Source organism: Pelodiscus sinensis, chromosome 21, assembly GCF_052426305.1.
Source record: "Pelodiscus sinensis isolate ZL-2025 chromosome 21, ASM5242630v1, whole genome shotgun sequence".
In the NCBI taxonomy this organism is placed as follows: domain Eukaryota; kingdom Metazoa; phylum Chordata; order Testudines; family Trionychidae; genus Pelodiscus; species Pelodiscus sinensis.
In genome coordinates, this window is record NC_143072.1 from 14,718,894 (window position 1) to 14,740,298 (window position 21,405).

The 21,405-nt window shown below is 45.5% G+C and overlaps 1 long non-coding RNA gene across 2 annotated transcripts in view; it reads right to left on the bottom strand.

The window, feature by feature from the left end:
- LOC142819266 (uncharacterized) overlaps window positions 1-16,254 on the bottom strand; it is a 48,590-nt gene extending 32,336 nt beyond the window's left edge. Inside the window, exon 1 of one of the 2 annotated variants that reach the window (XR_016347680.1) lies at window positions 15,972-16,254. This is a non-coding gene — a long non-coding RNA (uncharacterized LOC142819266). Of the gene's footprint in view, window positions 1-14,946; window positions 15,547-15,971 lie in introns of those variants that run through there. The other variant, XR_012897094.2, reaches the window with a different exon arrangement.
- Window positions 16,255-21,405: the final 5,151 nt, after the last annotated feature.

The following is a 21,405-nucleotide window of genomic DNA, read 5'->3' on the forward strand; positions in this document are numbered from 1 at the left end:
TGAAATACTGAGCTGGCAGCATAGAGATGGTAGTTGAACTTCTTTGCAATTTAGTTTACTTGGCTATAAGGTATAGATGAAGAGCCCTATACAACTTCCACAGAAAGATGGAGTGGGGATGAGGATTTTCAGAAAGACCTATTGATGGAGGATTAGAGATGTAGGGGAATCAGAAGAGAACAGTTCACTGCTGAGGAAAAGGGTTTTAACTCATGCTCACTAAGGCACAGCAATTTAGCTTTAAACTTGGGTTAGCAGTGCTAGCTCATCTGAGGCTGCCCTATAGACTTTAACAGTATACTAATAAGAGTTAAATGCTGTGTTGCTGTATCTTCACTGTTTTGTCCTAAATTAGCTACCCTTGAGTTAAGCATACTTTTTTTATGTAGACATACCCAAGAGTGGTGAAAAGGCATACTTGCATGCAGAATAGTCTCAATAAAAACTTATTGAAACTAAAAACAGTGTACCATCCTATGTATTTTCGGGTTTAAAAATATGGCTCTCAAAATAAATTTTAATCGTGGTTTTGGCGAGATTTGGCTCAGTTGAAAAAAAAGGTTGCCCACCACTGGGCTATTGGTATGTGTTAATTGGGCTGGTTGGGACAGGAGATGTACTCCCTCGCACCTGTCCGCCATCTTGTTGATAAGGTTTGGTTTTTCCAAATTTAATTGAGGATTTCTGTAATTGGATGCCCTGACGTCAGACTGTTTGGCTAAGGGTATAAAGATACTAGGATTGATTGTATTAGCAGCCTTTCTGGGTCTGGCTCTGCTGTGACCACGTTTGGCTCATGCTGTGCTTTATTAATTAATAAAGCTGTTTGTTAGCTGCCTAAACACAGAGGAGCGTATTTTTGCTTCGACACTACCTTTAGCCCTAACCCTAATGCTAACTCTAACCATACCCTAGCCCAAGGCCTAAACCTAACCCTAGGACTAGCCATAACCCTAACCTTAATCCTAACCCTAACCCTAGCTGTAAACCTAATCCTACCCAACCCCTGACCACAACCCTAACCCTACCTTTAGCCCTAACCCTAACCTTAGCTCTAACGCTAACCTCAATCGCAACTCTAAACATAACCCTAGGATGTGTCTACACTTGCACCCTCTTTCAGGAGAGGGATGCAAATTAAGACATTCAAAATTGCAAATGAAGCCGGGACTTAAATACTGCATGCTTCATTTCCATATTCACGGTATGGTGCTATTTCGAAATAACAGACGTGGTTATTTTGAGAGAAAACCCTTCTCTCTAAATCACTGGTAATCCTCATTGCATGAGGAATAAAGGTTATTTCGAGAGAAGGGTTTTCTCTTGAAATAACCGCATCTTAACAGCATCTGTTATTTCAAAATAAAATGCGAATATGCAAATGAAGCGCAGGATATTTAAATCCCAGCTTCATTTGCAATTTTGAAGGTCTTCATTTGCATCCCTCTCTCGAAAGAGGGTGCAAGTGTAGACCTAACCCTAGTCCTAACTCTAACCCTAAATGGTACATGGCCTCAATATTGTTGCACAAGACAAAACTCGCTCTGCTTATCGATGGAAAACCTTAAGGGAACACTGTCCCTCAACACCGGCTTCTGCTCTCCCCTCCTTGCTGCCTCTGTTAGAGTCAGCAAGGTGGGGAGTGGAGAAGCGACGAGTCAAGTTCCTACTCAACTACTAGTCGCTTCCATCCCTATGAGCGATAGAAACAAACAGCTAAGTTCTGAATTTCTTATGCAGCCATTATTCAGTCCTTGCGCAGAGAAAGATTCCCACTGATTCTCAAGAGAATTTGGTTTGAATAAAAACAAAGGTGAATTGAAGCCTTAGTCGGATATCTGGATGGTTTTTTCATCAGAAGATTATGGAGAACTCAGATTAGATCAACTACTTGCTGTCATGAGGTCAGTGATTTGAGAACAAGATTTTTAACTTGACAGTTTAAGCCACATAGACTCAGGGTGGAATTCACCTGTGTGCAAAGTGATCTGCTCAAGGTCTATGAGCCATTTAAATCCCCCTTTAGGCATAAAGATGAAGGCCTATTTTTAAAGTCTAGAGTTAGCATGAGGTCTGTGCACTACTGAATATCATCCACAGGGCTGTTTTCTTTTATCAAATGTTTCACTGTTTTTGGGACAGAGTCCTGCTTTGGAGCAACATGCTTGGTCAGATGTTTGCTGGAGAAAGAGAGAACAGAACTGAATATTCTCCAGATCACTAGGAGATCCTTTCTGTACACATCATTTTACCTTTTAAAGCTACAAGCTCCAGACAATGTGCAACATCGCCAGCAGATGTAAACCCCTGGCCCCTAAGCACTGTTAAAACATTAGTATCCTGGTCAGAGAGTCATTTCCCATTCCCTCTGAAGCTCTGCGAAAAGCTGCAGGAGGTTTTTCCAAATATTTTCAGGAACAGGGCCATATTTTCAGCAGGGCCTTTCCATTTCTAATGGAGAATCAGGAGAAAGAGTGACAATTGTGTACTGTAATAAAATTTCCAATTGCCTGTCCAAGACCACAGTGTTATGATGTATTAAATGCTCAGTGTTCCTTTTCCAAAGACCTGGCTGCTAGATATGTATGAAGACATACAGTTTAGTTATTTTCAAGTAAGAAAAACAACTAGATGGGAAGTTTTACTGTCCCTTTGTCCTATTCAATGAAAGGCTGCCTAGGAATCAACTTTTTTATAATGAAAGGTCTGTAACTATTAAAGCTGTTTGGTTCTCTTTTAGTTAAGACACAGGGCTTCATTCTGCCTACTATGTATTTTTATGGAACCCACTATTGTAGAATCTCAGCATCTCACAATCATTAGGGCATTTGTTTTTGCAATTTGCCTGTGAGTGGGGAGAAAGGCTATTATCGCCCTTTGTAAAATGGGGAGCTGAGGCACAGAGATTAAATGACTTGCCAAGGTCACCAGAAAGACTGTGGCAGAGCAAGGAGTTGAATTCAGATCTCCCAAGTTGGGGTGGAACATTCTATCCACTGACTAGACCATCCTTCCTTGCATTATTTTCTGCGTATATTACTACAAACAAGGCTTCATCCTCTATTCACTGTACTTCCAGGAGAATCATTCTGAGAGGAGAGCTGAGAGACACACCATCTTTCTAATACTTGTTGCTGTGCTGGCTGTTTCTATAAGGGCAACCTGCCTGTTGGAAGTGGATAACCCTAAGTTTTAGGAAGTTGATTTCACTGTTAGCCACAGCAACGGAAGCAATGCTCAGAGAAGTATTAGTGATGGGATTAATAAAGTCCATCTTTGTTTGCAATGTTACCTAATCTGTGTTGGGGGAGGGATTGCGCCAGTGCTACTGGAAGGAATTAAGGCTGATAGCTCCCTACATGATATATATGACAGACAGACAGACAGACAGACAGACATCTAGACTGCAATGCTTTTCCGGGATACCAGAGGTATCCCGGAAAAGCAATGCCGCATACAAGGAACGTGTCCGCTTTTCTGAAAATGTCTTCAGAAAAGAGGACGCTCTTTCGCCATCCCTCTAAACGTCATTGTACAAGGAATAAGGGATAGCTCAAAAGAGAACCTTTTTTCTGAAGTTTGGCACTGTGTAGACGTACCAAATTTTGGAAAAGCCTCTTTCGAAAGTAAATTGGAAAAAGGTACGCAATTTGTATATTGCGAATTGAGTTTCTTTTTCCAACTTTACTTTGCAGTGAAGACCTAGCCAGAGAGAGAAGTTGAATCTAATGGACAGACCACAAAGCACTTTCCAGGGGTCTAGTTTTCAGAGGGCAGGAAATCAGCATTGAGAATCATGCTCCTTTTTAAGGTGTCAGATTGAGCACCCCAAAACCTGGAGGCACCCCATAAATCACAAGTCACTTTGAAATTCCTGGCCCCTCTGTCCTCCAGTTCAATATATCACCACCACCACCTCGCTCTTTTCTCCCACTTTTCAGCCACAGAGCTCAAAGTACTTTAGAAAAGAGGTCGGTCGCATTAGCCCCTTTTTACAGATGGGGAAACCGAGGTGCAGAGGCAAAGTAAAATTGCCTGTTGTCATCCAGCAAGTGAGCAGCAGAGCCAGGAATAGAATCCAAGTCTTCTAAAAGCCATTACAATGCTTTTGCCACTGGATTACACTGCGTTTTGAAAGTTGCTTTATATTTTGTAATGAGCTAAAAATAGGGATGTAAAATACCGCTTAATTGGCTGATCAGTTAAACATATTGTTTACCGTTTAACGAGGATGAGCAGAAGTGGTCGGGAGAGGGGAGCTGCTCCGGCCCCACTGGTTGAATCTTCATATCCCTTTTAAAAAAGTGGAAACTTAAAACAGAACTACTCATTTACAACAGCAAAGTGCTTTCAACACAAGAATGTGAATATCATACTTTCAGGCCAAAATTCAGACCATACCATATTTTCCGGCGTATAGGGCGACTGGGCATATAAGACGACCCCCTATCTTTTTAATTAAAAGATAGGGTTTCATCTTATACCCCCGCGCCCCTCCGCCTCCTTTGCTCCCGGTGTCCCTGGTCTGCTGGAGATGGTCCCCAGCAGACCAGAGGCACCGGGAGCAAAGCCGCCGGGAGCGCCGGGAGCGCCTGGGCTTCCCCCCCCCTCCCCCCCCGCCGGAGCCCCTCCGCGGCTTTGAAAGCCTTGGGGGAAGCCGGCGGCGGGGCATCCCAGGCGCGCATGGGCTGCCCCCCCTCCGGAGCCCCTCCGCGGCGGCGCGGAGGGGCTCCGGAGGGGGGGCAGCCCATGCGCGCCTGGGATGCCCCGCCGCCGGCTTCCCCCGAGGCTTTCAAAGCCGCGGAGGGGCTCCGGCGGGGGGGCAGCCCATGCGCGCCTGGGATGCCCCCCCCCGCCGGCTTCCCCCGAGGCTTTCAAAGCCGCAGAGGGGCTCCGGCGGGGGGGCAGCCCATGCGCGCCTGGGATGCCCCGCCGCCGGCTTCCCCCGAGGCTTTCAAAGCCACGGAGGGGCTCCGGCGGCGGGGTATCCGGCGTACAAGACGACCCCCGATTTTTGGGGGATGTTTTTTAACTTCAGAGGTCGTCTTGTACGCCGGAATATACGGTACTTTCTGGCCTTTTTCTGGACAGAGGGTTAAGAAAAAGGACTATGAATCACCTTAAATAAAAGACTTAAGGAGGACTTAAGTTCTTGATGCTTCTTTTAGTGTAACTTCCATTAAATGGAGACTAGGTATTTCCATGACAGTTTTGAGAGCACAGCAGCAGGTGAATAAGTTAGAGTTTGGAGGCATCCATTTTACAGACATATTGGCTGCTGTTTCCATCCCCTCTGTTTAAAAGTAAATATGCCCAGAGATACATTTGGTTGGGTGAATTTACAGCTGTACAATTGACAAATCTCAACACTGTCAGGAGAACACAATAAAAATCTCACATGGTTATGAAAGACAGCATTCACCAGCCTGGACTTTGCTGAGAGGAAATTAAGAAGCAGCTGCTTATTCCTGTCTTTTCAGCTGTCACTCCACTGCATCACCAACCCGGCATGTTCACCTGTGGGTGTCATGTTAACAGACTATTTCAGTATTTTAAGATTCACACACTACACTCCCACCAGGCTACAGTGCCTGCTTAGAATGTTATGCAAAGAAAAGGATTTCATCTTTGTTTCAGCCTTAACCACAGCAGGACTATTTAACACACCACGTCCAAAGAGCTAAATCTACTGCCAGGTGCGTCCTCTGAGCATGAGGCCCAAGTCAGCCAAGCATTTAAATACATATTTAGGTTTAAGCATGTGCTTCAGGGCTCTGCAGAATAAGGATGGACTTAATTTTAAGAATGTCCCTCGAAGTACATGGGATTTAGGCATGTGCTTTTTATTGTACTGTACCCATGCTTAAAGGCTTTGCTGAATAGGGATGAGCTGCTGAGAGGAGGCCCTGGTGTGTCACCTTCGCAGTGCCGATGTTTCAGTGGAATGCTGGTGTTCAGAAAAATTACGGGTATGTCTACACTACAGAGTTTTCAGAAAAATGGCAGTTTTTCTGAAAAAACTTCAATTACATCCACACTGCAATCGCGTTCTTTCGAAAGAAAAGAGGAGTTTTTCCCGACATTGGTAAACCTCTTTCTATGAGAAGAAGCCTTTTTCCAAAAGTGCTCTTTCGGAACAAGGTGTGTGTGGACAAGGAAGAGGGAATTCTTTCACAAGAAGAGACAAGAGGAAAAAAAACACTGGCCACCAGGGAACCTTTCTGCCCATAGTAATCACAGCTTATATGTGAGAGAGAATCCAGACTGAAGGGATGCTATTTTTCAAAAAAGCAGATGCTTTATCGAGGCGCTTTGGCAGCATGGACGCTCTCTTTTGGAAGAAATTTTTTCGGAAGATCTCTTCCAGAAAAGCTTCTGAAAAAAGCCTGCAGTCTAGACATAGCTTATTGCAGCTAAGTCGCTACAGCGGACCTGGGCAGCAAAGGGGGGGAAACATGCACAGCTTGTTAACTGGTGCTCCCGATTCAGAAAGAGTATAGTGACTGGAGCGAACCACTGAAGGAAAAGATGGGGGTGCTCTGTTTTATTGATGCCTATCGTCTTTGGACTGCAGAGAATTCACACAAGGGGAGATACCCAAATGCTCCTTATTTCCTAGTTCTTCTCTTTACTCCTGAAATGGTGTGGAAAGCAGTCTCCATTTGGGAACCCAACACCTTGCTAAAACAGTGACTGGAATGATAGAAATCCCTTCAGTGTTTCCTAAATGGTAGGGTTGGACCCCAATGGCAATGGTAGCACTGGCAAGGTCACAAGATATTGTGAAGAGGAGGAGGGCCAGGCCAGACCTGAGCGGGGCTGCACCATGATCCCATGCACCAAATGGCTTGAGTCTCACCGCCCAGAGCAGGGAACTGACTGCAGCCAGTTCTGCAGGACAAACGACTTCTGAGTGCAGGGTGGGTTCTCTTTGCAATTCTCTTCTCGGGGACTCCAACTCCCCCACTCCAGGGGGCAGAACCACCCTACAGGGCTCCCTTCCCCTCAGGGCAGTACTCTCTTGCATCTCCATCTAGCAGGTGCAGCTTCCCTCCACCTCCACAAAGGTGGTGGCAGCATGACCAAGTGTGTGAACCTCGGCATGGGCTGGTTTGATAGTCACCAGAAGGGACAGGGGCCTACAGAAATGTCAAGTTATAGATAAAGGCTTATGGAGGAAGCTACAAGGGAATTGGAGCAAAGGAGGCCACTGTTGTGCCAAAGGGCTGATGTCGCAATGCCTCTTTCACACGGATTTAGAACAGCCAGAGTGAAAAGAAGATTCAGGATAAAATTTTCTGAAGTACCTAAGGGTATGTCTACACTAGCCACCCTAGTTCGAACTAGGGTGGCTAATGTAGTCCTTCGAACTTGCAAATGAAGCCCGGGATTAAAATATCTCAGGCTTTATTTGCATGTTGCCAGGCGCCGCCATTTTTAAATGCCCGATAGTTTGAACTCCCTGCCCGCGGCTACACGTGGCATGGGCTAGGTAGTTCGAATTAAAGCTCCTAATTTGAACTACCATTACTCCTCCTGCAATGAGTAACAGTAGTTCGAATTAGGAGCTTTAATATGGGCCTCTGAGTCACATTTTCAACAGTTACTTAGACCCTATTGAAATTCAGTGGTCACCCGTTTGAAAAGGGGACTAAGGTGCTTCTGAAAAGTGTACCATAAGCCCCAAATTTTGGACAGTATTTGCAGGGTTTGGGGGACACGGATTTTAACTTCTGAATGCTGTCCATTGATTATTCTCTTATTTATTGTTTGTATTGCTGTGGAACTACCACCCTCCCCCCCCCCCATTGTGGACTAGAACCTCTTTGTACTAATGTAATGTAAGAATGGCCACACTGGGTCAGACCAAATCTCCATTTCACTCAGTATCCTGTCTTCTGACAGTGGCCAACGCCAGGTGCCCCCAGAACAGGGACTCACCAAGTAATCCATCCCTTGTTGCCTATTCCCAGCTTCTGACAGAGGCTAGGGCCACATTTCCTAAATGCTCATGGACTCAGACTCTAATCAGAAGGGACCGTTGTGATCATCTAGTCTGACCTACACGCTTCAGGTCACAGACCATCACCCACCCATTCTTGTAACAGACCCCTGACCTCTGGCTGAGTTGTAAAGTCCTCAAAACATGGTTTAAAGCAGTGCGTAGTTTAAACCTGTGGCCCTGGTTCTGCATGCAGCCTGCAAGACATTTTGTTTACCATTACCCATGAACAAGGATGCCAGATTTGGCTAGTTACCTTCCATGCAGGTAATCCTACTGGGATTACCAAAGTGACACACACAAAGCAAGGGCCTGTGACGTGAGGTGCGTGCTGATTGCGCACCACATTGACTGTAAAAGCTGTGTACTCCTGCTGCAGCCAATCACAGCGCTGCTACTGTTCAGTCAGCCCACCTTGCACATTCTAGGTATAGAATCATAGGACTGGAAGGGACCTCAAGAGGTCATCGAGTCCAGCCCCCCGCCCTCAAGGCAGGACCAAGCTCCGTCTACACCATCCCTGACAGATGTCTATCTAACCTGTTCTTAAATATCTCCAGAGAGGGAGATTCCACCACCTCCCTTGGCAATTTATTCCAATATTTGACCACCCTGACAGTTAGGAATTTTTTCCTAATGTCCAATCTAAACCTCCCCTGCTGCACTTCAAGCCCATTACTCCTTGTCCTGTCCTCAGAAACCAAGAGGAACAAATTTTCTCCTTCCTCCTTGTGACACCCTTTTAGATATTTGAAAACCGCTATCATGTCCCCCCTTAATCTTCTTTTTTCCAAACTAAACAAGCCCAGTTCATGAAGCCTGGCTTCATAGGTCATGTTCTCTAAACCTTTAATCATTCTTGTCGCTCTTCTCTGTACCCTTTCCAATTTCTCCACATCTTTCTCGAAATGTGGCGCCCAGAACTGGACACAGTACTCCAGCTGAGGCCTAACTAGTGCAGAGTATGCCAGTGCAGAGAGCGAAACTACCCTATCCCGGGAGACCGTCTCAGTTAGGAGAATCTTGCAGCCCACTACGATGAAAAAGGGCCCTTTGTGCGACCCACTCACCAGCCTAGGATGCCCCTCACTGGTTTAAAGACTTCATGTTGCAGAAAGTCCACCACCGACACTAGTTTAAAATGGCAACTGACCCATGACCCATGCTGTAGAGGAAGGTGAACCCTCCTGCAAGGTCTCTGTCAATCTAACCTAGGGCAAATTTCTTCCACTCAGGGTATGTTTAGACTACAAGCCTCTTTTGAAAGAGATCTAGACAGCCACAGGAGTTTCAAAAAAAGCGATCCGCTTTTTCGAAAGAGCACCCAGGCAATCTGGACGCTCTCTTCTGAAAAAGCCCTGTTTGCGTTCAAGAACGCCTTTTTTCGGAAGAGCTCTTTCGAAAAAAAGCGTTCTTCCTCATAAAAGTAGGTTTACCAGTATTGAAAAAACTGCCACGTTCTTTTGGTTTAATTTCAAGAGAAAGTGATGGCAGTCTAGAAGGTGAAGTTTTTTTGAAAAAAAGACCAAAAAATCCAAACCCCTCCGTAGTCTAGCTACACCCTCGGTTGCACCCTGAGCATGTGGGCAAAACACTTGGGAAAGAATTCTCTGTAATAACTTAGACCCCTCCCCCCCATCTAGTGTACCATTCCCAGCCATTGGAGAAATGTGCTGCTGGCATGTAGCTGATCTGCAACTACTATCACATGCAATCTCATCCTACCACCCCCTCTATAACTGTACCAAGCTCAGTCTTGAATTCACTTAGATTTTTTGGCCCCACTGCTCCCCGTTTGCTTTTCTAAAGAGCAAAAGACAGCAGTCCTTACCTCCAGGAGCTTATCACCTTGCATAATTCTCAGTCAGGAAAGGACTAGGCACATTAATATGCAGCACATTTTTCAGGAGATACAGAAACTCTGTGATCCATTTGACCATATAGAAAAGTTAGCAGGACAAGTATTGGACATCTTACGAGCATCCCTCTTTGCCCATTCTCCCCTTATAGTCTGGATGAGCAGGAACTTCCAAACACCTAACTAGCTTCTAATAATTTACATTAAAAAAAGAAATGTAATTTTAGAGAGACAAATCCCCTAAATTGGCAAGGAAGCACATCACGTTCCTGTCGATTTGTATTTTTCTTATTAATAATTCTATGGCTTTATCTTTCACTTTCTGCTCAAGCTGTATTTTTTCCTTTCCCATAATAATGAATTCATAAGCTGAGAAGTGACAGGTAATGTTTATTATGGTGATGACTCCCTTGAACAAGCTCCCTAAAATAACCTCGATGGATTTCCAAGGAACCTTACATTTGGAAATTAATTATGCAACCTTACTTTTAACATATCTGTAGGTAATCAGAACAAAAGATGACAATTGTCTTTGTTAATTATCATGAAAATTTACTTATGAATATTGTAATTGTGAACGTTGCTGCATTGGCTGCCACTCATGGGCGAAATAGCTTTAGGGGCATTATTTTCCTCCCCATTATAAGTGTAACAAAGGGCTAGTGAAAAGAGGGGAGCTGAAATTGGAAGCTCTGAAGTTCCATTTCAGATGATATCATTTGTCATATAACTTTCAATGCTGTTGAGTTGTTTTAGGAAGTGGAACACTCTGCTCTTCTGTCAATATCACTGCAAAGCTAAAAGACCTTGGATCAAAGAAACACTTCACTACATCTACTTCTGACTGAATTTTTTTTTTTTTTTGTAATGAAAACAAAGAGATGGCTCACAGGATTGTTAACAAGTTTCTTAGTGTCTTGTCTCTGAGTCATAGGTTCAACAGGCCTCCATCAGTAGTACCTAACAATTTATGGTATTTATCTGATGCCCGTTCATTGAATTTGTGATGGGGTGTTCACATTGGACTAGGGTTCATTAACCAGACAGGTCAATCCTCAGGGGAGTTAGATGATCTAAGCAACCACTGAAGGACGATGGAGTCCAGCTGAGAAGAAACAAGCTTGGACTAGTGTAATGTCAGGAAGCTGATGGCAGAAAAGGGCTGCAGAGAGGAAGCTTACAGTCATTCTGTAGGCATGAGAAAGGGAAAAGAGGAAACCTGGTGGGGATCAAAAAATCTTGAGGCTCCAGGCCCTGGAAGAAGAGTTTATCCAGAAAAGTGGTGGAGAGCAGAAGCCTTCGTACAACATCCTCTGTCAAGGAGTTGAACAGGTTGACTGCACAATGTGTGAAGAAATATTTCCTTTTGTTTGTTTTGGCTGTCAAACCATGGCCTTCCCTTAGCACTTTAATTTGCTTTAGGAATTTTTTTTTAATCTTTGAAGATAAAAAAGGCAAATCCTCTGCTGGCATGAATAGACACCACTCACCTGAAGTCAATGATGCTGCATCCATTTACACAGGCAAAGGATTTAGTTGCTAAGCTTGAACACAATGTGTTTCATGGGTCAGTTTTCTTAAAGCAGACAACATTACAATTTCTGGACTCACTGACTAAGCTCTGATAGCTGGCAAAGCATGACAAAATTAATTGGGGATAGACTAAAACAGATGCAATAACAACTAAGTGCCTTGCCTTTCTGTGAAAACAGGAGTTCTACTAGATCAAGTCAGCTCAACCTTTGACCCTCATTTTCTCCCTAGAGTATCAGATATGGGGAAATTGCCAATTAAATTAATTAAAGGAAGTTTAAAAGTACATTTTACAATTGTTCCTCTTAGCACAGCGCATATACCCTGCCATATCCTGCCACTCTCCAGAGGTCAACAACATTAAAAAAAAAAAAGCTATGCCCTCTAGAATATTACAGGTGCTACAAAGAGATCTGATTACTAAAGTGCTCACAATTCAAGCTGAAGTCAATTGAAGAGTCAGACTGAATGGAAATGCAGGGGGCACGGGTTCTAGTTTAGTAAGCTGTACTGGTGTGTGGAGAGAAGCAGTAAAAACCCCAGAGAAGCTGACAGAACAGCAGCAGCAAACACCAGCCAGGCAGCACAAGTGCTTTGTATGTGTCTATGAAAAAGCCTAAAGAAAGAGCTTTCTGCATTCAATAGTGGTTCAAACAGGCTTGGAACACCGAGCAAAGAAACTGGCTGCTGCTGATTAATTTTTACTGTGTTCATTCACGGTGCATTCACTGTTAATAAACAGGCTTGAACCAAAGCAATTCCTGGCTCATTTTCTCCTCCTCTTGGAAACTTGCAAGACCCCAGATATTGGCTAAATGCTTCTGTAATGGCACGTCAGGGTTACCCCGACTCCTGCACCACCGTAATGGCACGAACAGACTCCACCAGCCAGTAGAAAAGAGGGAGCTTATTGCTCCTCCAGGATACAGCACAGCATAGATGTAATCTGGTTACGGGGCAGGCGTAGGATGCCTCAGCCCCCCTTGAGATGGGGGAGACTGGGCCCCTAAATCCCAACCCCTTGCTTAGGCTGCTTCCTCCATGATACCAGACAGAAACTGACTCGCTCCTCCAGCCCTGTTCCCCCAGACAGGGGTTGGTCTCTGCCTTCTTCTCTTTGTCTCTCTCCCTGGCAGGCAACCTGTCCGACAGGTTGAGAGACCCTTGCCTAGTGACTCATCTGCTGTCTTGTTGGGCTGTGCTACAAGTAGCCACTAGTGGAGGTCACCCACTGCCCAAGGCCAGCAACCAGCAAGGCACCACCACACCACACTGGGTTATAGAGCAGACAGGACGCCCCCACTACGTCACAGCTTCATTAAACCTAAATCTGAGTGACCATGATGCCTTGGTCACTGAAATTGTTTGCTCTTCTCCACTGTCTTCCCAATTTGCATAAAGGTAGCAAAATACAATTATGATGAGAGCTGGGCTGTTTGAAAAAAATTAAAAAAAAATCCTTATCTAAAACCAACATACTATGCACATGCTAAAGATGGGAAACAATCACAGCCAAGATGTGGCCTTACTGAGAGTAGCATCCCTGTGTGATGTACATAGGAGGAGTGCTATTGATTCTATTAGGGCTGAATTGCTTCATAAGAACAAAAACAACAAATAGTCTGGTAGCACTTTATAGACTAACAAAACATGTAGATGGTTTCATGAGATCTTGTGGGCACAGCCCACTTCTTCAGATGACCCATGAGGAGTAATGGTAGTTTGAATTAGAGAGCCTAATTCGAACTACCTTCTCCGTGCCGCGTGTAGCCGCGGGCATGGAGTCCGCACTAAAGGGGGATTTAAAAATGGCAGCACCCGGCAAGATGCAAATGAAGCCCGGGATTTCATTTGCAACTTCGAATGCATACATTAGCCACTCTAGTTCGAACTAGGGTGGCAGTGTAGACATACCCTAACAGACTAACTCGGCTAGCCCCCTGAAGCTTTACGAGAACAGATGATCCAGACACCTGATTTCAAATATATCCTTAGCCAAGTCTGAGCAGAGAATAAATTGTAAGCAACATTCCTTGCACCCACGATATATTAATTTAGCCTAACAAATCAATAAGCAGAAATCATGTAGATTCCTGTTTTATCTTCAATGCTCATTACTACAGGTTGAGCCTCTCTAACCTGTCATGTTCCAGTCTGGCACATCTGTGGTCTGGCATGATTTTAGTGAGCCAGATGTCCACTTATCATGGGTGTGGCCAAGTTTCCTGCAGTCATTTACAGCCACCAGTGCTGGCTCTCAGTGTTCTGTGTTATTACTTCGTGCCAATTTACTTTTAAATGTCTTCAAAGAGCCCAATAAGCAGTGGAAGTGTTGGTAAAGCTTCTAGACAATATTGACCTCCTGTGGTCTGGCAAAGTTTCTGGTTCAGCATCAGTCACATCCCAAGGGTGCTGGACTAGATAGGTTCAACCTGTAATTATTTTGGGGTAATTTAAGTACAACTAGGACCAAATTTGGGCCATTTTGTAGAAACCAGCTTCTTTTTGCTGTCACTAAAAACTTCAGTCACCTCTCCTAACCTTCCCACTATCTCATGGGACATATTACTTCTGGCAATAATCCGTGAACATCTCAAAGGACACTGCAACAGCCTGGAGAGTTTCACAGGCTGGCAAAGACACGCTGATGAAAAATGACTGCACACCCAACCTTTGGTAGCCAACCCATCTCAAATCTTTTCCCATCATAACCTCAGCTGAAACAGCTAAATCATCTTGGTTCCCTGCAATCAGGAAGCAAACGTAAAATGAATTATTCACAATGAGTTGTAACCCATGAACATCTGCTCTGGTGTTGTGCACATCAAGAACTGCAGCCTACATTTCAAGTGCATTCAGAACTCCCACTGAAATCTTGCATTTCTTATATAATATTGATTTTAAGTACAGATACTTAAAATATGATCTATTTCGGGCATCTTGAAGGAATTGGCTTCTCACTGTTGCTAAAAATTGTGCACCTGGATGTTATTTTATTTTATCACATTCTCATGCATCACATTTCTTCTGGTCACTCACAAACTTTCCCTGGCTTTTCTAGGAATGCACAATTGAATCCTCGCTGAGTTATGTGTGTGTGTCAGTTAAAGCTCTGGTTCATGTACAGGGTATACGGTAAATTCAAACCCTGGGCTTTATATTTCATAGCAGTAGCTGACTTTTAGTAGCAAGGGACCCAAAATGATTTTGCCAATTACAAGAAGGAGTATCAGTGTGATCCAGAGCACTGGTAATTCCATTGATAGCAGCATGAGTTATATATGCTCAGCATCTCAGGGGATTGTCCTGATATTCAAAGTGACTAAGCTACAAGTTAGTTGCCTTTAAGCCCAGCCTCAAACACATTCTTGAAGAGCGGTCTCATCGCTATCTATTTTTGCTTAGAGCGACAGCTTAGTTTTGTTCTAGTTTACAAGGCCCTGATGGTTAGCGGTAAGTGAGTGCCCTGTAGTCTTGCTAGCCTCTGCTTGAGCTATAATTCCCTTGATTTCAAAATACTTGAAGTGGATGCAGCAATAGGATGGAGAAGTACCTGCAGAATGAGATGAAGGTCCTGGGTTTGTCTTCAACTGTCACATACAGCCATGAAAGCTCGCTTGATGCCTTCTTCTGAAGGCTTCTTCTGTTCCTTACTCCGCTTTTCCAAAAAGGGGGTCTTTGTTTTGAACTAAGCTGAACCAAAAAGTCATCATGGGCTATCTGAACTCGGAGGGGTGGACATGTTAGCCTGTATCTGCAAAAACAACTAAGGGTCCTCTGGCACTTTAGAGATTACAGATTATAGATTTATTAGGGCATAAGTTTTTGAGGGTAAAACACACTTCATCAGATGAATGAGAGTGGAAGTTACAGAAGCAGGAATCTATACAAGGAAGAAGTTGCTAATCAAGTCAGAGTGGAAGTGGGTCATTCACAGCATTTGGTGTGAAGATTTGCAAATTCAATATAGGTTGAACCCCTCTGTGACGGCTTGTGTGGGTGCAAACGCCCCCTCCTGGTGGGGGAGGAGGGATTCAGCGGACCCGCCGTTTATAGTTCCCTGTGCTATGGCCTGCGGTTCGAGTGCGATCACCCGGCCAGGAGTCCGGCCCAGGGTTCAGCGGACTCGTTACCCCGCTCTCCTCTGGAGGCCCCGGGGTCCTAATCCGAACGGGTGCTATGGGCAAGGGGACGGGGCCGCCCCCAGCGGCCTGTACGGAGACAAGGTCCTTGCCGGGGCGAAAGGAGGGGGGGGGGTTTCGGTTACTTAGGGTCTTATGGCACAGTTCCCGTCATCCACTGTACCTCGAGTTGTTCGTACCCCTGACGGGAGGGGGGGGTGCGGAGGTCAGAGGTTCGTTGCAGGGAGTGGGACGTGGGGGACCCAGGCCCACCCTCTCCACCGGGTCCCAGCCCGGGGCCCTAAGTGGGGGGGAACAACGGGGATGTTCCTCCCACGACAGGTAGGGACTATCCCCGTAACGCACCTGTCCACGGGCGCCAAAAGGACCCCGCCCCGGGCTCCTTCCACTCCCTGCTCCCCTTAGCCCCGTCGGCGTGTCCGCCAGGGGCGCTTACCCTGCCTGAAGCGTCGGTCCCGTCCAGCTGCCGTCGTGAGGGTTTGGGGGCTGGCCTTCCTCTCCTCCAACGGGGGGGGGGGGTCTCCACCTGGTAGCAGGGTCGGCGGCGGCTCCGAGTGCCGCCCCTTGCTGTTCTGCCCGGCCGCTTTTCAAGCGGCCCGGGCAAGGACGCCGGGAACGTCAACTCCGCCCCCCGGGCGTCCCGACGCACCCTGCCGTCAAGGCCGGGGCGTGCCACCCCCACGCTGGCCTTGCGCGGCTCTGTTTGAGCGGTGCGCCGTTCGGGCTCCCCGCCCACCTGCCGCGGCCGTTCCTGGCCCCTCCTTCCCCGGCGCGGGGCAGGCCGCTCCTTCCCGGGGTGGGTTTCCCCCCGGTTCAGGTCTCCCCCGTCTCCTGGGCTGCCTGCCGGTCCACCCGGCGTCATTGGGGGGGGGGCGCTCCCTACCCCGGGGTAAGTGCAGACCCGCCTGGGTCCGTCACACCCTCAAATCCAGAACTCTCTGGTCCGGCAACATCCGTGGTCCAGCAAGGTCAGGGATGTTGCTGTACCAAAGAGCGCTGGAGCAATGCAGGGGCTGGGGAGTCCCAGGTGGGTCAGGCAGCATCTGGGGAGCCCTAGCCCTGGCCTGGAACCCCAACATCAACAGGGCCAGACGGTAGAGCTTCCAGAGGCTGAGTGGCTTCTGCTAGGAACCCAGAGAAACCCCCGGTGGCAGCAGGGTTGGGGTGACTGGGCAACCTCCACCAGGGAACTCCCAGCTGAAGGGGGGCTGGCGGAGGCAGGTGGCCAGAATCCCCAGTGGAGCAGGGCAGCCCTAGTAACAGGGCGGAGTGGCCGGGCAGCCCCTGCTGGGGAACCATCTCCAGCACTGGGACCTGCAGCAGCCAAGTGGTCCCTGCCAGGAACCTTGGTAGACCCTGGGGAAGCAGGCAGGCAGCAGCTGGGGAGTCGTGCCAGGCCAGCTTTAGCAGAACCAGCAGCAGGGCAGGGAGTCTCAGGAGAGGAGCCCTGGAGTAGGGCAGCCAGCAAGGTAGCACTGACCTCCCCTGGTCCGGCAAACTCTCTGGTCCAAGACAGCTCAGGTCCCGAGGGTGCAGGACCAGGGAGATCCAACCTGTACTATCAATTTAGGATTAAATAAGGATCTCAAATAGTTAATGCATTACAAAGGCCATTTCCCCTCTCTGTCTAGTCAGATCTCCTCACCAAATGCTGAGAGTGACCCACTTCCACCCTGACTAGATTAGCTTCATTAATACAAGCAGCTTCTTCCTTATATACACCCCTGCTTCTGTAACTTCCACTCCAATTCATCTGATGAAGTAGTTTTTACCCATGAAAGCTTGTGCCCTAATAAATCTGTTAGTCTGAGCCCTGGTCCACACTAGGGTGTTGTTTCAAAATAACTCCCCTCATTTCGAAACAAGTGGAGCATCCACACTACCAAGTCTAATTTTGAAATAAGGGGCAGGTTATTTTTAACTAACTCCTGCTTTCCATTAGGAATAATGCTTATTTCAAAATAGTTATTTCAAAATAGAGGTAGTGTGGACGATCCACTGCTGCTATTTTGAAATAACTATTCCCAAGACTTATTCAGAGTAATTGCTCCTCAGTGTTTCCTGGGGCTCTAAGCCAAGGTAACGCATCCACATTAAGGGAGCCTGCTTCGGACTAGTTTTGAGGCTTCCCTGTGGTTTTGACACGCTATTTTGAAATAGTTATTTTGGGAGTTATTTCAAAGTAAGTTATTTTGAAATAATTTTAGTGTAGGCCCTGAGGTGCCACAGGACTCCTCATTGTTTCTGAACTCAGAATTCAAACCTCTGGAAAAGAGTGCAGTAACTCATAAAAATTTGCACTTGAGGCTAAAAAGAAAAAAAAAGAAAAAAAAAAGAAAAAAAAAGAGATACCCACACAATCCCAGAGAAATAGCAAGAAGGACATGACAACTTTTGAAAGTGTAAGAGCCCACACTATTATATTTGTAGATTTCTGAACTTATAGTACATCACCCTGATTACTATAACTAAACCTGATTTACAGATCTACATTATAACACTGCACTGTCATACAGTTAGAATCCACCACTCAGAAAATTTTAGCTTTTGTAGTTTGCCCTTTTAATTTTGTCTGTTACTATGGTAGCAGCAATTAATTGCAATCACTAGTGTTTATGTTGAAAGCTAAGTCACATCAATACATGTTTTGGAAACTGAACAATAAAAATTGGAGTTCTGCACACGACATTCATTGTTTTTCATAATAGGTTATTTATGAGAATCAAGATTAATCAAAATCCTTTGTTCCCAATACAAACTATTTTGAAAATCACTTAATGCTATAGCATTTTCAGAGGATTATTTGGTTTCAATACACTTTCAATCTCAGCTTTTCACAGAACAGGACAATACATATTTCTTTTGAACTGTATTTTTAATAGTTATGAAAGCTGTGCAAACAATTGCTACGAAGTATCTATTCTAATTTTTTACACTATACTAATTACTGCAACATTGTAGAGACTAGATGTATGCCTAGCCCTAGAGTGTCTTGTCTGTAAGAGGGGACAACAATATTTTCTCCCACTTTTCTTTGCTCAGATACTATTACCATGGAAGTAAAAATGGATTGTCTTGTTTATGTATAAAGCGGTCACAGGAAAGTTTGCTTCCACTTGAAGCACCTTCTTTTGACAGCATCTGGGCATAAACTCTGCCAGCTTGACATTTCTCCTCATTTTTTCGTGGCCCAGCATCTCACTCTGCAGCCCATCTTTGGCTCCATAGAAGTGGGTATGCTTCATCTTCATGGCTTACCCCTCCAGCCACGTTAGAGCTGTCCTTCCCTTCTGGGGAGCCACACTGTCCCAGGCAGTTGTTAAATTCACTGCCCTAGCTGCACCACTCTCTCAGGGTATGTCTACACTACCCTGTATGAGGTTTTTCTGATGGGGTCTGCTGCCCACACTTGCCCTGAAGGGGCTAACTTATGGCAAATGGGACAATTAACATATTAGGCTACAAAAGGGGGTGAGACATTGAGTGGTTTGAAATCCTATTCATTTCAAGATTCCATGATTCTTTAACCTGCAAGATTTTTCCCTTGCTGCATCCCCTTAGAACAGGTTATTACTTAAAAGAATTCACAACATACAATGCCCATGTGTTGACTGCAGAATATTAACAACTTGTTAACTGCTGCCTACAGAAAAGTAATGTAAATTACAATGTCAGGGCTAGATCCTGCACTTCTATTCACATGGAGGAATATGTTAAACCCCACCCTCAGATCATTTATAGCACTAATGTATGAGATCTGTCATACTCCACTAATTATGGGATGCACAGAGCGAAGACATTGAAATAACCTATTTTATAGTCTGCAGTTAGAATGGATCTAAGCAGAGTCCAAACACAAAGGAACCTTATTTTTTAGATCAAAAGTTGAGGTGTCTGTTGTTGGTCTTACTGTCTTTGCATTTCTTTTTCCTACTGGAACATCAAGAATTGATGCACTAAACCATGATCTCTCAAGGTGGAATTTTCAATAAGTCTCAGCATTGGTCTAATAATTGATCCTATTAAAGTCAACAAAGTTTTATTGTTCACTTCCGTGTGAGCAAATAGACCAACAATGAACACCTTTAAAATAGCTACCTTTAAAAACAGTTATCGTTATCATATTAGGGATTCTTCTTGTTTTTTAAATGCCAATGATATGTAAAGTCATTTGTAAATGCCCAGTTGGAACCAGAAATATTTCAAGTCAGTCTGTTCATGAGATTTCCAGCCTTTCTTTCAGGCGAATGGAGTTCAATTATGCTTCAAATCAGAGTCTTTAAAACTTTGCAGGTTCTTTCATCACTATGGATTAGAATTTACTCACCTGGATCTTTCATTAAAGGAAAAAACTTTCACATCCATACTGCAGCCATCCCAAAAATCCACACCAATGCTTCAGTCGCTGTAGCACTGATTACAAAATACAGACTGATTGTTCCCTACAAGTTGGCTGCTTTATGTAGCATGTATATAAGGAAAATCCACAGATGGAGTAGACTCTATGCCTCCATATCATGGTCCCCAATAAAGGAAGTATATCTATATAGGAAAAAGATGGTATTGACAATTGGCTCAAACATTTTGACCAAAAAAATGCAGTTTCACTGAGGCCAAAATATTTTGTAAATTCACATCAGTTTCATCTGATTATTTCAGACATCTCCCCTCTCCATAAAAAACCCACAAAGAAAATAAAAATATTTTTAACGGGAAAAAAGGAACAAGACTTTTCATTTCCTGAACTATTAAAATAAAATGTCTTTTAAAATGATCAACACAAGACATTCTGTTTAACCTACAATGATGACATTTCAATTAATTCATTTATTTTTGGTTTAATCCAAACTGTTTTTCCCCTCCAGTTTCAGAATTGCCAACAGACAGAAAAATCTGATATTCACACAGTTGTAATGCTCCTAAGCCCATCTATCCACACACTGGCATCTGTACAGCAGTCGGCCCTTTATAATAAAAATAAAAATCTACAGCTATTGCTCCCATCACTGTAACACTATTATTAAATGTAGACCCTGATTGTTCCCTGGAAGATGGCTGCCTTATGCAGCTTGTGTATAAGGAACACTCAGAGGGGTAGATGGAGCGTTGCAGCTTTATGCTTCCATATTCTTGGCCCCCCCAATATTGGGGATATATCTATATAGGGAAAATAGAACCTGACCTGTCGTGACTTGAGGCTACTCTGATTCCTTACCCAGGGTCTGAACCAAAGCCCAATAAAGTCAAAAGTCATCTTTCCATTAATTTTCAGTGGATTTTGGACCAAACCCCACCTTCCCCCTCCCACTTTAAACAGATTTCAATCTGAAGTTGCTTTTCATATATAGGCAGTCCCCGACTTACGCGGATCCGACTTACGTCGGATCTGCACTTACGAACGGAGCTTTCTCGCCCCGGAAGTCGGGGCGAGAAAGCCCCGTTCGTAAGCTGCTCCGGTGCCCCTGGTCTGCTGGAGACCGTCTCCAGCAGACCAGGGGCACCGGGCGGGTTCCCGCGCTTCTGACGCTTTGCCAGAGCAAAGCCTCGGAAGCGCGGGAACCGCTGCTGCTGCCACTTGGGTGCCGGTGCCTGTGGTCTGCTGGGGACCGTCCCCAGCAGACCACAGGCACCGGGACCCAAGCGGCAGCAGCGGGCGGGTTCCTGCGCTTCTGAGGCTTTGCCAGAGCAAAGCCTCAGAAGCGCGGGAACCCCCGCTGCTGCCGCATGAGACCCGGTGCCTGTGGTCTGCTGGGGACGGTCCCCAGCAGACCACAGGCACCCGGACTGAAGCCGCAGCCGCGGCGGTTCCCCGCGCCTCTGAGGCTTTGCTCTGGCAAAGCCTCAGAGGCGCGGGACCCCCCGCGGCTGCG